The sequence below is a fragment of the Dermacentor silvarum genome, unplaced genomic scaffold (genome assembly GCF_013339745.2).
Source record: "Dermacentor silvarum isolate Dsil-2018 unplaced genomic scaffold, BIME_Dsil_1.4 Seq384, whole genome shotgun sequence".
Lineage (NCBI taxonomy): Eukaryota > Metazoa > Arthropoda > Arachnida > Ixodida > Ixodidae > Dermacentor > Dermacentor silvarum.
This window is the reverse complement of record NW_023606150.1, coordinates 47,213-67,170: the sequence shown is the minus strand read 5'-3', so window position 1 is coordinate 67,170 and position 19,958 is coordinate 47,213.

Sequence of the window (19,958 nt, the reverse complement as noted above, 5' to 3'; positions counted from 1 at the left end):
AAGCACTGAGTAAAAATAGGAGCTAGTAGTAGAGAGAACGGTGCGCTGCTTATGAAAGCTTCCCCTACTGATGTTGCCTAAAGAAGGGCTCTCGGGACGACATCTGTGCACAAATTTGCTTTCTTGCCTGTGAGCCATACCAGTACAACAAAGTTTCCTAAGGATTGATTCGCCTGCGGCCCGGCGATCACTAAACACCGGAGTAGCTGCCAACGGCGCTTGCGATGAAAACGCCGCTAGTCATAAATCAGTTATTTTCGTCAGAACCTGTGCGCCTGGACATTCATTGTGTGCCTAAATGTGCACCCGTGAGCAAACGTATACGGACCTGGCATTGCGCGATAAAGCAGATTTTTTCAACTGCCTGCGAATGCAACTTGAAATTGAGGACTGAAGTCCAAACTTGGCATTTCGAACTTTCCAGGGTACTCGTAAATTTCAGTTTAAGCATGTTAATTACGAAGAAATTCAGTTTTCTCGGTGACTCTGTGGTCCGTATACTTTTTCTCGCGGATGTACATATATGGCTGCGTTGCAATACTAGCCGTAGACGGCAATGTAGACGGCTACGCTGACAGTGGCCATCTTAACTCTTGTTCAAATCCTCACGAAGACGTCAAGTAGACAGCTTCGCGAAGACAGCATGGAAGTAAGAAGCGGTTCAGAGAAGATGACAACTGTGCTGGGGTGCTATGCAGGATGCGCCGAGTATCTCGTTCGCACTAGGTTTACCCGAGTTTGCTCGATGGCAGTCAGTGAACGGAGATAGCAAGGAAAGCCCAACAACTGCAGGCATAAACAAATGTCGAGATAAAGCCGCGTATGACAACATGAGCGCACCCTGCGCGGCACAGCGATTCCGTTGCTTCAACACAGAAGACTGCGCAGCAAAACGCGCCAGCGCCTCGTATTGTTATCAACGTATTATCACCATTTAGCAATACCGTGACTGTACCACTGTCTATCTGCACATTTGCCGTGAGCCACTTGCCACGCCTTTCTAGTGCGCGTAAAGGGTGTGCCTCCTCTTTCGAGCATTATCTTTCTATCCTCCTTCGAATGCGAACAGGGCACATGCGGTGCATTGTTGCGCCTACACTTTCCCTCAATCGATTACGTTCAAATACAACAAATAAAATAAGAAACACTTTATTTCTTGAAGTATCTGTTTTTCGTTTGCCATCGCACTGGGTCTAGAAAAGTGAGCGTTTCTCGACGCTGACCGTGTTTGCGACACTGCGGCTCCGACACATCACCGATGACAGAGCAGCCATCTCGAACGACAGCTGCGATACGTTGTCGTTGGAAAACACTACGCACTGCTCAGCATCGTCGTCCACCATGGCGTTTCGACACCTTGCAAGTAGCTACAATGGAGTGCCGATAATTATTTGCTGTGCGCTACGTCGCCAGAATGCGGAGAATAAACCATGTTATGGGGCCATCAGAGCATAAGAAGATATATGCATAAGCCAGCGAAATTCGACACTTTGTTTTTGATAGTGGTCAGTGACAGTTCGTTTTGACAGTGCGTTTGCGTGTCAATGACAGTGCGTTTTGCGTGTTTATATAGGAGGTCAAGATTGTTGATGCCTCTCAGTTCCACACCATGTTTGTTGCCGAAAAATAAGTTGGCCATGGCCCATCCGTGGTGGGCGCGCGCACAAGAGTTGCATGCCTCGCGCAGGGCGTGACCTATGGTTTTGATTGACTGGCCAACTCGTGCCAAACTCATACATCGCGAAACCCCCCTCGAGTTGAACTTGCGAACGTGGTGGCGGCAGCATAAGCCGGTGTCATCGCATCCAGCGGCAGCAAGCGTCAATATGACCGTCTGGACCTTTTCACCTACATGACCGGCGTAGAATTTCAGCGTCATTTCTGCCTTTCCAACACGTCAGTGCGCTGGCTGTGTGACGAGTTCGGTGAAGGCCCTCGTCTGTGGAGAGAGCGTGGCGGGCAAATTATGCTTTCCGCACACACACTGGCGTCACTAGGCTGCGGAGAAAAACTTCGTGCGATCGCTTAGGCTCTCTCCAGCTTAAAGCGCTGTTCGTCTACCGCACCCCAGCCCCAGACCAGGTCCGGCGGGGTCATCGGTGTACTGGGGCAACTGCGAGCACCTGGGGTTTAACCCGGACCAACGAACCTGCGAAGGTGAAGTGGTCACGTTATATAGGAAGGCTCAGAATGAACCCCAGGCTGCCTTCCAGTGCAACAGGTGCCGAAAGCAGTTTTCGCAGTTACACGGTGGCGCTGCAACTGCACGGGCAGAGAGGCGAAGGAAGTTACTTCGCCAACACGGACCGCCTCGGCCGTCCGAGCAACCACCTCTCCAGGCGGCAAATGATTTGGCTAACGTACTGCGTGAGCAAAAGCGTAGATATATGGCTGTTGAAGGAAATGACCGGCGACTTGTTTCCTGTATCGGAAACGCCATCACCGACTGGAGGAACTACCCCCGTGAGGTCGCGAGGGGCGAGCTGCTGGCGCGACCTCCACTCGGTGGCCCCGGGAAGGTAGCGCAAATTTGCAAGTGCCTTCTTCGCGGCGAGCAAAAGTACAATAGAGGCCGCCTAACGACGGGCGACAACGTTCCGCCGAGCTGCCAAAATTACGGCGGTGTTATAGATGGTGGCCCATGGGTCTTCGGCATGGTGTGTGCGACCATGCCATTCGAGGGTGCTGCGACTTTTCAAGATCAACCGACGAAAGGCGGTGACGCTACGCACTGGTCAACCGGGCACCATTATTCATTGTGACGAATTGGCCGCATACAACTGTATCCCAAATTTAGTAGATGCTAACGGGGCTATGCCTCAACCTGCATTGGGAGGCAGTCAACCACAGCGTAAACTTTGTGGACCACATCACGGCGTTCACACGCAAAAGAAATAGAAAGTTATTCTCAAAAAGTGAAGCGCCACCTCGTCAGCGGTGGGTACAGGGTAACTGCACCGATGCTGGAGTCCCACCTGGGATGAATGTGGTGGCAGTCACGGCCACGTGCGCTGCAAAGACCCTCTCTTGCGTTTGTTTGAAACCACGGATCGCTCGGGCTACCCAGTTTAAAGACTCTTTCCTGCGGTTGTTAGAAGCCATTGCTCAGCGCTAGCCAGTATGAAGGTGCATCACAAAGTAAAAGAAATAAAGCGTAGTTTTCTGACCCTTGTATGACTGCTTTCCGGCATTCCTGAGTGCTTACACGGTAAGCGCGCGGCAAACCACTTATGCGCTAGCCGACGCTCACTTCGTCTCGCAGCCTCACTCTAGCGCGAGCAACCAGCGATTTGTTCAAAGGTCAGTATGAAAACCAGGCGCACACCAATCTGTGCTCGGAAACGGGAGCGCAAGCATGTAGCGAGCCGCACCAATTCAATCCAGAGGAAAGAGAAGGAGCAACGAGCGATCTGTTGAAAGCCCAGTGCGAAAACTAAGCGCACACTAATCTGTGCTCCAAATGCTAGCGCAAGCACATAGCGAGCCGCGCCAATCCAATCCAGAGGAAAGAAAAGGAAGGCGAGCTTCCCCTCGTGGTATAACGCGAAACGTATTAATCTACTAATTGTTCTAATACACATTCAGTGTACATCTTGTAAACTTTAAAATGCTTATAACCCACGTTAATGTGACTAATATTATTGCACTAAATGCATTTATTTTATAACTTGCTTGTGCCTGTAATGCACTCGGTGGAATGACAAACAAGTGAAAGAAGGCACGATCATGCACCGACGGTATGATCACGTGTGCCCCAGTTTGTCGACCGCCCATATGGCTACACCCAAGGGATGATAGCCACCCAGAGTGAATCTAGAGAAACCAATGGAACTGAAGGCGTGCCGACGGACAAACTTTGTCTTGTTACCATTAGTTCTTTCATCTTGGGGCATCGCGAGAGCTCGTGAAGATCCCGAGTTTCGCCAAACTCGGCGCATCCTGCATAGCACCCCAGGACACGTGGAAACTCGGCGAGAAGGTCGCCTGTGCCCAATCAAACGTAGACACGCCTCTCGAGGCCTTAATCTAAGTCACATCGTGTTTTTCATAGGTTCGCAGGCACAAAGACAAAATACAGCAATACTATAGGCTTCCCACAACTTCTTTTTTTTTTGACGCCGTGACGTGGAGTCAGGTCGCAGAAGCGTCTTCCAGATGTTCCAGGCGGCTCGAAACGCGTTCCATTACTTGGCCTGAAGCTATCTCGGCTGTCTCCTTAGCTGTCTACGTAGGACTGTCTCTGATGCTGGCCAGAAATGCAACTCACCGATAGTTCTCTCATTATCGTCAGCAACGAACAGATAACAAAGGGAGCCACCTGGCAAGACGGTACTTGTACGCTGCCCGCTGCCAGTCAGCAAAGTGTTAATTATATGTCACATCATGATTATCCTTTGATGTCCCCTATCATGTTCGAACACTCTGGAATAGTACACCTAATCGACTCGCTAAAGGATTTCTTCGTCTTGTGGAACTGACAGTATCAACTCTAAATTTCTAAAACAAACTAAACATTCCTCATCTCTGTTCTTGGTTAAACTCTTCCAGCAGTCGCTTGATCATGGTATCCTTCCTTTTGATTGGAAGATTGGGAAGGTGGTTTCCTGTTCATAAATCAGGCAGCAAACATTCTCCATTAAATTATCGGCCTATTTCGCTAACAAGTATCCCTTGCAAACTGATGGAGCACGTATTGTACAGTCATATCTTTAACCTTTTGGAATCAATTCTTTCTTTACATCATCACAGCACGGCTTCAGGCGTTTCGTTTTCTTGTGAAACTCAATTACTTCTTTTCACTCACCGCTTGCACTCTATACTAGACAAGAATTCCCGAATCGATTGCGCTTTCTAGACTTCTCGAAGGCTTTTGATAAGGTTACTCACGTGCTGCTTATGCAGAAACTTTCCTCTTTAAACCTGGATCATAATGTACTTACATGGCTTGAATACTTCCTAATCAATCGCCGACAGTATGTTTCTGTCAACTGTCATGATTCACCCTTAATTAACGTAGCATCAGGAGTTCCGCAGGGCTCTGTTTTTAGGTCCATTACTTTTTCTAATATACATTAACGACTTGCCCGATTGTGTGTCATCTTCAGTTCATTTATACGCCGATGACTGTGTACTGTATCGTGAAATTCGTAATAATAACAACCAGGAAATTCTACAGACTGATCTAAGATAACATTGCCGCTGGTGTAAAAACTGGCACATGGAACTAAACCCCAAGAAGTGCAAGCTGATGACTGTTACAAGACACGACGTGTGTTTGCCTGCATATATGCTTAACCACGTCCAGCTAGAACATGTTTCATCCTACCGTTATTTAGATGTAACTATATCATCTGACTTATCCTGGAATGTCACATCGACTCCATAATAAATAACGCAAATCGTATGTTAGGCTACTTGCGGCGAAACTTTAACAAATCCCCTTCATCAATGAAACTACTATTGTATAAAACACTAGTCCGATCTAAGCTGGAATACGCTTCTGCCATTTGGGACCCTTACAATGCTACTCTTGTTAATTCTCTTGAAATGGTTCAGAATAATTCCACTCGTTTCATTCACTCAAACTACGATCGTGCTTCTAGCATAACTCTTATGAAAAGGAACTTGTGTCTACCATCTTTATCGCTGCGCAGAAAGGCTTTTCGCTTATGCCTTTTTCATAAAGTATTTCATCATCATATTCTTAGCAATGAGCTCATTCTAGCACCTACTTATCTGTCATCGCGAGTTGGTCACCGTCATAAAGTAAGAGACACTTTTTGTCACACAAACAGGTATTTATATTCATTTATTCCCCTTACAACGAATGACCGGAACCACCTTCCTGATGCTATCGTGTCAATCGAAGACAGCGCACTTTTCCGCCGATCATTGTTTGCTTTTTTTCAATTGTGACCACGCACGTGGCCACATGCGCTGTATTTGCGCAAGCGCTGGCGCGCCGTACTAAAAATTTTTTTTTTATTTTGTTCCGTTCATATGTCGCTAGATTTATATAATTTGCATATCATAGTATTCTTGTTATTTGATTTCTTAATGATTCCGTGCACTGCACATGTCGCTTGCTTTATATAAATCCGTAGTAATCATTGTTGTTATTCGCATGTATCCCACTCCCCTCTCTAATGCCTTGGCGCTTGAGGGTATGTGAAATAAATAAAAAAAAAATAGCCAAATGCCCTCGTATCGCGTCTTTCAATGACTCTATTAGTTTCGGTTTTGTAGTGGGCGCTGCTTCTCAGAAGAGGCGCTGATTGGAAGTAACCTGATTGCATTTACGGTTAATTTGCATCTGTTTCGCGATGCTGTTATTGTATACAGAAAAGAGCGCCTTGGCTACCTCGAACAACGTAAAGCCCCTTCCCCTGCCCCTATGTTTTGCCACTCCATCCCGTGCTACCCTATTGCCGCCGAGACGGAAGAAACTGCAGAGCCGGGCAGAGCTGGCGCATGTGCAGTTGGCTCGGCGTTTCAATCGGCCTCGTGCAGCCGCAGCGGATGGGGGGCGTGTTCATGGGCTGATGCCTCCTCAATATAGCGGATCGCAGATAGCGCTATGCTATATTTCTTCATTGATAACTGAACAAGTAACTCAGCGCGATATAAAAGACAGACACAAGAAAGGGAGGAACAAAGACAAGCACTACTCACAACCGTTTAATGCAATGGAAGGACTGTACACACATATATATCCTCTTGTCACGCATGCGCAGGCCAGACAACAAGAAATGCACGTGTAGATTAAAGACGGTTGCGCAAGAAGTCAAATTCGGCGTCAAGTAAAGAGATAGACGGCTCACTTACACACCGAGCTCTGTTCTGCTTGATAAAGAAGGCCTCCAGTGCAAGACGAGAAGAGGCATTGCCACTCCTGCCCAAAATGGTAGTCTCATAAATCGAGCGTCACACCCTTCTTCTGCCTTCTTTATCAAGCAGAACAGAGATCGGTGTGTAAGTGAGCCGTCTATCTCTTTATTGATGCCGAATTTGACTTCTTGCGCAACCGTCTTTTATGTACACGTGCCTTTCTTGTTGTCTGGTCTGCGCATGCGTGACAAGAGGATATATATGTATGTACAGTCCTTCCATTGCACTGAACAGTTGTGAGTAGCGCTTGTCTTTGTTCCCTTTCTTGTGCCTGTCTTTATATCGCGCTGAGTTACTTGTTCAGTTATGGAAAATAAACTAGCTCAACAATTAACTATTCTAGAATTCGTCATTGATGTTTTAGTCGAAGTGCACATTGCGCCTGTGTCAGAAATGCAATGGGTAAAAGATGCGTGGCCGCTAGTTTCTTCAAGCCGTTTTAGGCTTTGTTAAAAATGTAAGCCCCTGGTTATCGGGGCAAAGCAGAATGGTTTAAATATGCATATCTCCACATGCAGACATTCACACTGCTTATACCACTACTAATGGCGATCGCATGCACTAACACTTGCGGCCATTCATAGAAGCCATTCCGCTTTGGAATGACTTTTAGGTCTGCAATGAAGAGACACGTGACTCTATCAAAAGAAACAAAGCGCTCCATTGCTGAATAAAGGGCATGCCCGCCACGCCACCAATATGCGGTTCAGCACCGCGGGTTTATCATCGCAGCCCTCGTCTAAGGTCTTAGCAACGAACGATTATTACGCTTATGTATTGCTTGCTGTATAAAGGGAAGGGTGCGTTTCGTTTGAGGGCAATTCATTCTGCTTTCCGCGATGACGGCGCTGTAAATTTTGTTAAAATAATACCAGCAACATTAATTATTCAATCAATCAATGAGTCATTTTTTAACTTGTACAGCAAAACCCTAAGGTGTGAATGCTGGCGCACGCATGCATTAGAAAGCAACAAAGGAAACAATAATAATAATAATAATAATAATAGCAGTAATAATTATTTATTGTAATGATAGTAATAGCATTAATAATAATGACATTAATTATATCATTCCAGGACGAATTTACATGCTGTTTATTTTCTTCATAGCTTAAATTCTCATCATAGAAGCTGATCTCGCATTCTTCCAGAAAATTTCAATCAACAGAGCTTGTAATTGTGAGCACGCGTTCTCCTACACGCTATTACATATCCACGAAGTGAACGGTGTTACCCTAGCGAAGACGGCCCCCTGCATGAGCGCCTGAAAGCGCTCACTGAACGCCGAGCACAGGTGATTCATGCAGCAGGTGAGCGCCGCCTCCCCAACGCAGGTGGCCACGAACAGAAGCGCCATGGACGACAGGCTCCCAGTGCCGGCGATGAGACTCCTGCGAAACACTCCCGATTTGATGTATGCAATTCAACCTATCAGTGGCACTGCCATTTTGTGCTTATTGCTCAGTTAGTCATTACAGCACCTTGGTCAACTCTTAGGTATGAGTATATCGAACCACATCGTACTGCAAGCACTGGAAGCGATGCAGGAGCTGGAAATACGTCATAGGCGCCATGTGTTGTTTGTTCTTGGGTGTGCGTCTCGGTAGTCTGCTGCTGCTTTTCATCACGCGAGTGAAGGAACTGCGGGCACAATTCAACTTCGACGTTCTTGCCTCGCCGTCGGTCTCGAATTGTTTCTGACACAGCAGTAGCACCTCATTTACTGATGTCACTCGGTTTATGCCACACACAGCAATCGCTGTCGCTGAGACGGGCTTAGAGTGAGCGATTTCAAATAGAAATAGAAAATGTGCACTAAGAACCCATTTATTTAGTTGTTTATTTATTAAACCACATTTGGCCCTTTACTGTCAGTTGCAATGACAAACTGATAATACAGTCGGACGAACATGTCATTACCCTGTTAAAAAGAACGAGAAATTCCGCTTGATGCTACCGTCAGGTCTTCGCATTCCCTGATTCGGCGAGCTCACCGAATCGAGCTTTGCCGAACCGAAACTCGATTCGGCAGCTCAAGATCAGGAACCAGAACGCCTAGCCCGCGCCACAGCTAACGCTTAAACATTTGCTTTACACATTCGTAACCGTCGTACAATTTTTAATGCTGCCTTACCGCTGCATCACTGGCGCTTGGACAGCAGCGAACCCAATGGAACAGATTAACGACGGACTGTTCGGCGTAAACCTAAGCGCCATCGCATGCCGAAACCTGCCCACCAGATTTCCCATCTAGCCTCCCTTTTTCGATACAGCATCCTTCGTGATATAAACACCAGCGTATATCATCATCTCATCATCATCATCATCATCAGACTATATTATATCCACTGCAGGACGATGGCCTCTCCCTGCGATCTCCAATTACCCCTTTCTTGAACTAGCTGATTCCAACTTACGCCTACAAATTTCCTAACTTCATCACCTCACGTAGTTTTCTACCATCCTCAACTGCTCTTTTCTTCTCTTTGTATCCATTCTGTAATCCTAATGGTCCACCGGTTATCCATCCCACGCATTACATGGCCTGCCCAGCTCCATTTCTTCCGCTTAATGTCAACTAGAATATCGGCTATCGCCGTTTGCTATCTGATCGACAGCGCTCTCTTCCTTTCACTTAACGTTAAGCCTAAATTTTTCGTTTCATCGCCCTTTGTGCGGTCCTTAACTTGTTCTCGAGCTTCTTTGTTAACCTCCAAATTTCTGCCCCATATGTTAGCACCGGTAGAACGCAATGATTGCACACTTTTCTTTCAACGACAGTGGTATGCTCCCAGTCAGGATTTGGCAATGCCTTCCGTATGCACTCCAACGCAATTTTATTCTTCTATAGTTTTTTTTTCTCCTAATCAGGCTCCCCTGTGAGTAATTGGCCTAGATAAATGTACTCCTTTACAGACTCAAGCGGCTGACTGGCGATCCTGAATTCTTGTTCTCTAGCCAGGCTATTGAACATTATATTTGTCTTGTGCACATTAATATTCAACCCAACTCTTAAATTTTCTAGGTTAAGGTCCTCAATCATTTGTTGTAATTCGTCCCCATTGTTGCTCATATGACAATGCCATCTGCAAACCGAAGGTTGCTGAGATATTCACCATTGATCCTCACTCCTAAGCCTTCCCAGTCTAAGAGCTTGAATACTTTTCTAAGCATGCAGTGAATAGCATTGGAGAGATTGTGTCTCCGGACATACACATATGCGCGCTACTCACAACTGTTTAATGCAATGGAAGGACAGTACACACATATATATCCTCTTGTCACGCATGCGCAGACCAGACAATAAGAAAGGCTCGTGTACATTAAAGACGGTTGCGCAAGAAGTCAAATTCGGCATCATGTAAAGAGATAGACGGCTCACTTACACGCCGATCTCTGTTCTGCTTGAAAAAGAAGGCCTCCAGTGCAAGACGATAAGAGGCATTGCCACTCCTCCCCAAAAAGGTAGTCTCATAAATCGACCGTCACACCCACATGCGGTAACATGGGCCACCAAATGCGCGCCCTTATCCTCCTTTTTATTTACTTTTCGCGCATGTTCCTTAAGCGGTCGTTCACGCAACGTTCAGTTTGGCCGATATACAACTGCCCACAAGGGTGCAACGGGATGGCATAGACAACCCTCTGGAGCACTTGCGAAGTTTGCGAAGTTTGACGACATACTTGCAAGGTCGCCCATTCTGGTCATCACTGATCACCACGCTCTCTGATGGCTATCCTCGCACAAGGACCCCACAGGAAGGCACGCTCACTGGGCTTACACTGCAAAAAATACCTTCTCCGTAGTTATAAGATTAGACGTGTACCAGGATGTAGATGTCTATCCTGCTCCCGTGGAAGAACAAGCAGATGCGGACGCCATTGCGGCTACGAACACGTAGCCGCAAGAATTTTTCGAAATGGTGCCGCAATAGCGGAGTTACACGCGTTTGATGATCGAAAAAACGGCCCTCGCTCGTTTCGCTCTTTCCTTCGCTATAGCGAAGGAAAGAGCGAAACAAATGAGGAGAGTATACTTCCTCATCGGCTGGTCTCCCCTCCTCACCGAGTGCTGCTCAAATGTCATGTGATATACGTCATCGCCAACGCGTCTCAAAACAATGCCTACTTCCGTTAAGGCACGTCCACGCTAGCCATGCTAGCGGCATATATGCGGTCGACGAACGGTCTCCAGTCTGCCGCGCAAGAGGTGTCCAAAGTAGACGACAGTTCGGCCGGCGCCCCGCCCGCTGCACGATCAACGGGCCAATCGACGACCGCGAAGCCACGCGCCTCTGCCACCGGCAACGAAAACATCGGCTGCAGCTGAGTGCATGGCTACTGACGGGAGACGACTGGCTCAACTGTGCTCGCATCGTAGCCGACGGCGCCGCTAATATCAGCGTATTTTTCTTCTTTGTGTACAATTATTGCAAAGAGCGATAACAACGATAATAAAATATTGCGGCTTGTGAGCGTCGGTAATTCATTTCGAAGCGCCGTCCGCTTTAGCTTTGAAGGGAACCGGAAAAGGCCTAGCGACGATATCGGCGCCGTGGAGCGATCAGCGGCGGTGAGGCTGCCGCACAAATGAGTCCCGGTCTCATCCTCTCTACGTACGCAAGGAAATATCGTCGCTCGCGAGCAAAACCGCTGTCGAACGCCGGCCCGCGAATGGCAAACAGCGTGCGGCGAGTTGGCGTGCCGGTAACGTGGACGTGAACTCGGCGCTTCTCGGCTACCCGCTGTTGCTGCGGTGCCGGCGCGTGTTATGCGAAGCGTGCTGCCATAGACCCAGTGTTGCGCGCACGTCTGGAAAGGCCAACACTCTTGTACTCTATTCGCGCAGCTAATCAGGCCGCTAAGCACGACTGTGTTGGAACGCGAGCGATTTGGCACTTGCTTTGCGGGCTGTAAATACCGATGCGCAAGCGCGCACAACACGGCGAGGGCGAGCAGGGAGCGCGCGTACCTGCTAGCAGACTAACCGGAAGTCGTAGGTTCTTCTTCGACCAATGGACATCGTTTCCGCCGTGGCCATCACCAGATTCCCCCTGCTGACATCATGACGACCGCTGGGGTTACCGGAAAAGCGAGGGGAGGAGGACGGCATTGTTTTTATTATTTGTGGCGCGCCCGCGGCCCGTAGCGCTGCAGCGTTTGGCATCGTTGATCGTGACGGCATTCTGACTCAATGCGCGTGTTTACTTGAAATGCTCAAACCATATCTGAGGTGGTTTAGGCAGTGGCGCACCGACGGGGGGGATTCGGGGGTTGTAACCCCCCCTGAGGCCGACTTAACCCCCCCTTTTGTTTAACCCCTTTTCTTTCCTTACGCATTTTAGTACTCAAACGAAGATGTAAGACGCGCAATCGTCTGCACACTAGCAAAAAGCGCATTTTTTGACAATTTCCCGTGAAGAAATCGAAATTAGTGCTGTTTAGATGGTATTGGCAAACTGTCAAACCCCCCCCCCCCCCCCCCTGGCAGAGATCCTGGGTGCGCTACTGGGTTTAGGGGCCCTTTAAGCTCACTATTGACACGTGTGCAGTCCCAACGAAAAAAAAAAAGAATTAGCACAAGCTACTGGCGGCCGGAGCGGCAAAATCACGACACGCGGCACAAGTGACTGGTGGCAGGAGCGCCGGAGCGGCAAAATCGCAGCACGCTTTCTGGCGGCTACCCCCGCTTTGAAAAATGTAGTGCGGCGCTCCAGCCACCAGTAACTTGTGCCGCGTGTCGTGATTTTTCCGCTCCGGTCCCCAGTGAATTGCGCTAATCTTTTTCCGCTGGGACTGTAGTTATTTATCCTTACTCCGGGGACGGCTTTTCACCCTCTAACAACCTAATGCTGTCGCTCAGCGCAAGACGCGCCTGAACGATTCGGAACTTACTCGAATGTTATCGTTTGTTCTATCGGTTGAGTATGTTCTCACCGAACTGCACCATCAGATTGCATGCGCGACACGAATTGTGTAGTACTTTCTGGAAAGCACGCGGGCACCAGCGCTGGTACGTTCGAGGAGTCATGTATAAAAGACGACACGCTTGTGCCTCAATCTCCACGGCTACAATTTGTAATTTCAATATGGGCCATCAGGTATTAGTTAAATTTAATTAGTGAATTCTTGTTAATTGCCACATTATGCATTTCAATTTTTTGTGCAAGTAATGTCTGCCTCTTCGGGTAGACCAGCTCAGTAACTAGAATTGGGCTATCTACCACAGGCAACCTTAAATTTTTGAAAGTGTTCGCTGAAACACCCTGTATAGAAAGAAATGTGGGCAATGTCGCGGGCGACATGCAGAAACGTTTTTATCCGTGAGAGTAAAAGAGGATCTGAATAAATATTGATATACTCTCGTTTTGTTCCTTTATGAGCGTTCCACTGTAACGTGGTTGAAGGCGAAGTTGCTGTGATGGCATCCTAGTTGAAGATGACGTAAAGGACGAGTGGAGTGGTGTACTTTGCCGCCATCTGTTTCCCGGTTAGAGTTGTAACCGCCAATCACTTCTAGATGTCTGTGAATATGTTTTCTCAGAAGAATATGAAATGCTGAAAAAGTTTTCCTGCGTTTCTGAACAAAAAGACGAGCAAGCGCGATAGCGAATTTTATGATCAGGGATAATGGGACCAAGGTCATCAATAGAGAAAGTGCGAATTAGGTAGGGGAACTTTTGTCCTGCAAAAACGTAACATGTCACATTGTTGGCGTAGTAAGTGAATAGGGGGAGTAAATGTTTATGTGTGGGCATAAGGTCCAGAGCATCAGTTGAGTACGGTAGTTGGGAAACATTCTTAAGCAAGAGCTCAAAAGCGTTATCCCCATACTGCAAGGTCTGTTCCCGTGTGGGCGCGGAAATAGACCTTGCAGTGTAATGCCTAACGCTCATCCTTGTACGATGCACGTTCTGCTTGCGCTCTTCGCGATTTGGCCGTCAACGTCATCGGTTTTTGGCAGATGTTTGCACGCCTCTTGGAGCATCAAACACCACCAAAGATAACAACGATGCAGTGCCCTTCCTCAGCCCGTTTCCTTGGCGGTGCTCGCCTACAGACTGCCAGCTGCATCAACCATGGCATCATCTTCGATGACAGATAAAAGTGGACCACCTGTCAACTACACCTTCAGTGGCGACGGGAACAGCCTTGCAGTGTGATGCCTAACGCTCATCCTTGTACGATGGACGTTCTGCTTGCGCTCTTCGCGATTTGGCCGTCAACGTCATCCTAGTTTTTGACCCATGTTTCAACGCCTCTCGGAGCATCAAACGCCACCAAAAATAACAACGATTTTTCCTTCCTCAGCCCGGTTTCCTTGGCGTTGCTCGCCTGCAGACTGCCAGCTGCATCAACCATGGCATCATCTTCGACGACAGTATAAGTGGACCGCCTGTCAACTACACCTTCAGTGGGCACGGGAACATACCGTGCAGTATGATGGCTAACGCTCATCCTTGTACGAGGCAGGTGTCTAATCTTTTCATTATTTCCAAGGAAAGCGATGACCACTTTCTTTTACTGTTCCCGTGCCCACGGGTGTTGTGAAACGGAGGGCAACTGACTCCGACGTCGTGCCTCTGCTGTCTACCACGGAATCTTTTTTTTTTTTTTGGGGTTTTACGTGCCAAAACCAGTTCTGATTATGAGGCACGCCGTAGTGGGGGACTCCGGAAATTTGGACCACCTGGGGTTCTTTAACGTGCACTACAACGCAAGCACACGGGTGTTTTCGCATTTTGCCCCCATCGAAATGCGGCCGCCGTGGCCGGGATTCGATCCCGCGACCTCGTGCTCAGCAGCCCAACACCATAGCCACTGAGCAACCACGGCGGGTCCCCACGGAATCTGAAGCAGTTGATCTGGTTGCCGACTACAATGATCGAGCCACACCGATGTCCGCGAAGATCAAATACCGTATACGTCAGATTCATGAATCACTCAACCGTACGTCAACGTCGACTTCAAATGAACTCGTTCAACGCACGCAACAACTCGGTGTTCACCTTGCGAAGATCGAACTTATAAAGTTCGATGGTCGACCATCAATGTGGCCGCATTTTTGGGAACAGTTCAACCAAGTGATCTACAACAACGGTGGCCTCACCGCCGTCGACAAGTTCACCAATCTACGCTCAGCCTTGACCGGCGACGCGGCATTGGCGATCGCAGGACTTCCAGCAACTACAAGGTGCTACAGTGATGCCCTGGACATTCTAAAGCGGCGCTTTGCTAAGGACGACTTGATCATTCAGGATCACATGCAGCGACTCATCGACTTGCAACCCCTTCGATCCCCCAATGACCTTCGTGGACTTCGAAGCCTCCACGACACTGCAGTCCCAGACATGTGCCCTCAAGACTCTCGGGTATCGGAAGATAAGTTCTTCAATGCTCTACCGCATTCTCCTTAAATCGCTTCTTCACGATATTGTCCTCGATTTCAACAAGACCATCGCACGCCAGAGTTCGGAGGAAAGGGGAGGAGTTGGAAGCACTGGCGAACAAGCACAGCGCACGCAGCAACAGAAGGCGAGCAACAGAAGGCGGGTTGTTGCTTCTTTTTATTCAAACAGAAATAGAGTCTCGAGAACGAACAGTCCTGCATGTTTCTATACAAGGGGCGCGTTGAAGAGCAAAGATAAAGAATTTCGCACTACGGCGACATCCACACGTGACCTTTATCCTTAACGAAACAGCCGTGCCATCAACGCTCAACCACAGAGTCTTTGACCTCATCCACTAAGCCCGTTCGTCAAAAAAGAACTGCCTTTTCTCTGAATCAACGACCATGTACAGCGCAGTGCGACTTGGCAATCTCGGGGAAAAGAAAAAAAAACGCCTTCTAGGTGCACGTCGCTGCTTCCTTTGTACCTGGAGCATCACGTAGCAAAAATGCATAAGAAAGGTAAAATGTGGAAAGTGAAATCGCGCGCCATGCAGAAACAACGTGTGACCCAAGGTTGATGAAAGCGACCACCGGACTCCAGCCATTCCCTAAACAGGTACAACTGGAACTGGATGACTGAAACTGGCACCTCCAAATGGCTCATGTATACCTCCAAACAGCTGTTCCTTGGGTAGCCGGCCAGTATAGTAGAACGCTGGTTCGCGTTTTATTGGATGGAGGCAGCCAGCGCACTTTTGTGACCGAGAAATTGGCTCAGAAACTTAATTGTCAAGTACTCGACTACGAGTGCCTTACAGTAGGACATTTTGGAGGGCATCATGACGAGAAGACTTTCCGGCGAGTGTCTGTCACTCTGAGTTCAGTGCATAGTTGCAAGACACTGTTGATCGAAGCTCTCGTCACGACCAAAATCTGCGACCAATCCATTCCACGGCCGAGTGGAGACTTTACTGACAAGTTCGAGCACCAAGGTTATTACTTCACCGATAACGATCAAGCTGAAAGCCCAAAATCTCTCGATGTCTAGTGACTTACTGCTCATTTGTCACGGGAAACGTGTGGAATTTGGAGAACGGACTTGAAGCTGTCGAGACTTTCTTAGGCTGGACTCTGCGGGGACCATCAGCCTCTGTGTACTACCGTCACACACTGCAACGAGACAATTGTACTGAAAGCGGCAGTGGAAGAATTTAGGATCACCACAGATAATTACTGGGACTTAGAAATTATGGTGATGAAACCCGATGGACATAACAAGACACAGGACGCAGACCCAGTTTTGGACTTCTTCAACAGCACAGTCAAGATGGAGAATTGTCGTTACGTAGTTTCACTTCCATGGAAACCGAGAATTCTCAACCACAACAATCGAGCTAACTCACAGACGCGTTTAAATCAACTTCTTCGAAAGCTTCGTCGATGCCCTCAGCTTCTGCAAGAACATCATGCTGCCTTACGTAAATACGCTAACGATGGTGTAGCCGAGAAGGTCACTGACGATAATACAGAAAACCCAGTGTATTATATGCCACACCTGCAGTAATCCGCGAGGACCGTACTACAAGAGTAAGGGTGGTCTTCGATGCTTCTTCACATGAAAAAGTAGAGCTCTCGCTCAACGACAGCCTGTACTCCGGACCAAACCTCAATGCCGATCTCATAGGACTGCTACTTCGCTTTAGAAAGCATCGCATTGCTTTAGTAGCAGACATCGAAAAAGCGTTTCTGCAAATAAGCATCACCAGCACCGACCGAGACGCTTTGCGCTACCTGTGGTTGGAGAGACCACCCAAGCCAGATCAACCGTTGTCTAACATTGGCATCTGGCGTATGACCAGAGTACCATTCGGCACGACCTGTAGTCCCTTTCTTTTGGCGGCGACCATCCATCATCTGGATCAAGCGTCGTCTGCTTACCCCGAAACTGCAAAAAGGCTGTGGGGTTCCATATACATTGACGACATTTTAACAGGAGCGGACTCCGTTGAAGAGGCGTCCAAACTGCGGTCAGAAGCCACCGAGATATCGCAAGTGCCTCTATGAAGCTACACAAGTGGGCTTCGAACGACGCACGCGTTCTTGGTACTCAATCGACGCAACCACCGGAGTTCCCTCTCGGACAACTGACAGGAGTACTGAAAGTCATGGGATTGGTATGGCATCCTGACACCGACGTACTGTCGTTTAGTCCGGGAAATGCTATAGAGCTTGTTCAACAAAGAACTGATACCAAGCGGTTCATGCTACAGACAACTTGTCGCCCATACGACCCTCTCGGTATGCTGACTGCTTTTACAATAAGGATGAAGATAAGTTTTCAAAACCTTTGGAGAAAAAGCGTTGACTGGGAAGAACAGTTGCCACTGGACGCTCTACACGAATAGAAGAGTTGGTGCAATGAACTGCCACAGCTCTGTGACAATAAAATTCCCCGGCACCGACAAGGTGTACATGGGCTTGGAGACAAATACGCACTCCATTTTTTTCACTGACGCCAGTAAATCAGCCTACGGTGCCGTCTGCTACATTTGCACAGCAGGAAGTACGAACGACAAAAGCTCAACGATAGTCTTGTGCAAGTCCAAGGTGGCCCCAAACAAAGAGACAAGCCTTGCCAGACTCGGATACTAGCCTATCTCGTCTGAACACGAATGTACGAGTACGTGCGTCAAGAGCTAGCCTAGGACATTACATCAGTGCAGTTTTGCACTGACTCAATGATAGCACTGTAGTGGATTACCAGCGATCCTAACAGATGGAAAGACTTCATTCGCCATAGGGTAACGGAGATTCAGAGTAAAACGGACATCACATTGTGGAGACACTGCCCCGGAAAGCAAAATCCTGCTGATTTCTTGACAAGAGGAGTTTTGGCCCGTGAATTAACAACAAACTCAGCCTGGTGGACAGGACCCCATTTCCTCACTTGTGAAGATAATGAATGGCCACCACACCGTATAGCGAACTCAACCGATCTTCCCCGAGTGTCACGGAGGAGCGTACTCATCGGGTGCCCTGCTTGCAAGTCGCCATACAAACCGAACCACCTATTATGGACATTCACAACTACAGCTCTTACTCGACTACACCGTGTTACAGCTTGGATACTGCGATTTACCTCGAAGTTGAAGCGGAAAAGTGTGTCCCGGGGAACCCTGAATGCAGAAGAAGTACAAGCCGGCGAACTATAATGGATAAAGAAGGTTCAAAGCTCAGCTTTTCTCCTGAAATTGACCATGTCTCAAAAGGAGCTCAACATAAACGATTCTATACGTCGGGACGTGACATGCTTCTTCGACAATGGAGTTCTGCGAGCCGCAGGCCGCTTACAATAGAGTAAGAAATCTTGCGATGAAAAACATCCAATCGTGTTACCAAAGGACCACTAGTGCTGCGAGCTCCTCATGCAGCACCATCGGCAACTTCTTCATGCAGGAGTTCGGGATACACTTGTACAAATAAAGGAGAGATTTTGGATATTACGAGGACCGCAGCTAGTCAAGAAGGTCATCAGAGGATGCATTGTGTGCCAACGCTACAATGTCAAACCTTTCTCCGAAGTGACTGCACCGTTACCACCTGAAAGAGTGAGCGCTTCGAAATCCTTTGAAGTAACAGGACTAGGTTTCGCCGGTCCCCTCTACGTTAAACATCCAGATGACGCCAAAGTGTTATTGATGGTCACGTGCGCCGTGATTAGAGCTGTTCACCTCGAACTAGTAGAAGACATGACTGCCACAAGCTTTCTCAACGCTTTCCGACGCTTTGTGTCGCGGCGAGGACTTCCTTCTGTTATATATTCCGACAACGCCTTAGCATTCAAGAAGAGCAAGAGAGAGCTTTCGAGATTGTGGTAGTCATTGAGAAACGAAGAAGTTTGTAACTTCATCGTGAACCATCACATAAAATGGAAATTTATCGCTGATCATGCACCGTGGTGGGGCGGTTTTCACGAGAGACTTACCAAGTCTGTGAAGCTGATGTTGAAGAAGTGCATCGGCAAGGGATATCTTACGGAGAAACAGCTACAAACAACTTTAACTGTAGTAGAAGCTGTGATCCCGGCCAATCACATACGTTTAGTGACTGTCGAGATCTGGAACCTCTCTCCCAGGCTCACTTTCTCATTGGAAAGCGAATATCTGCACTTCCCGACCTAACACGCGGCGAGATCACAGCTGATTGTTGCCGTATACTTCCTATGTGGAAACAACGAGAAAAAGCTCGAAGAACTTTCTGGGAACGTTGGTCCAAAGAATACCTCCGGAGTTAAGAACAATGTCAAGCTCCAAGTCAAAGACATCGTTCGACAAAATTAAGAAAGGCGACCCCGTCCTTCTACAAGAGCCCAGCAAGCCCCGGTCACTATGGAACATTGTTCGAATAGAGGAGCTCCATAAAATAAGGGAGGGCAAGACAAGAACCTGTACCATGAGACTACCGGGCAGATCTACCGTTAAACGGGTCGCTCAACACCTGTATCCACTGGAATCAATTTTTTGTGAACTTCTGAGCGCGGGCCAGTTTGTTGGAACAAGAGCGACAAAGAAGACGAAGCGCTCGTGCTTCTGACCACGCGCAACAGCAGCTATACCCACGGAGTCATTTCTCGGTTTATTCTTCATAAACCCCTTTTTCTAGGCAACGGGAGGCTTGA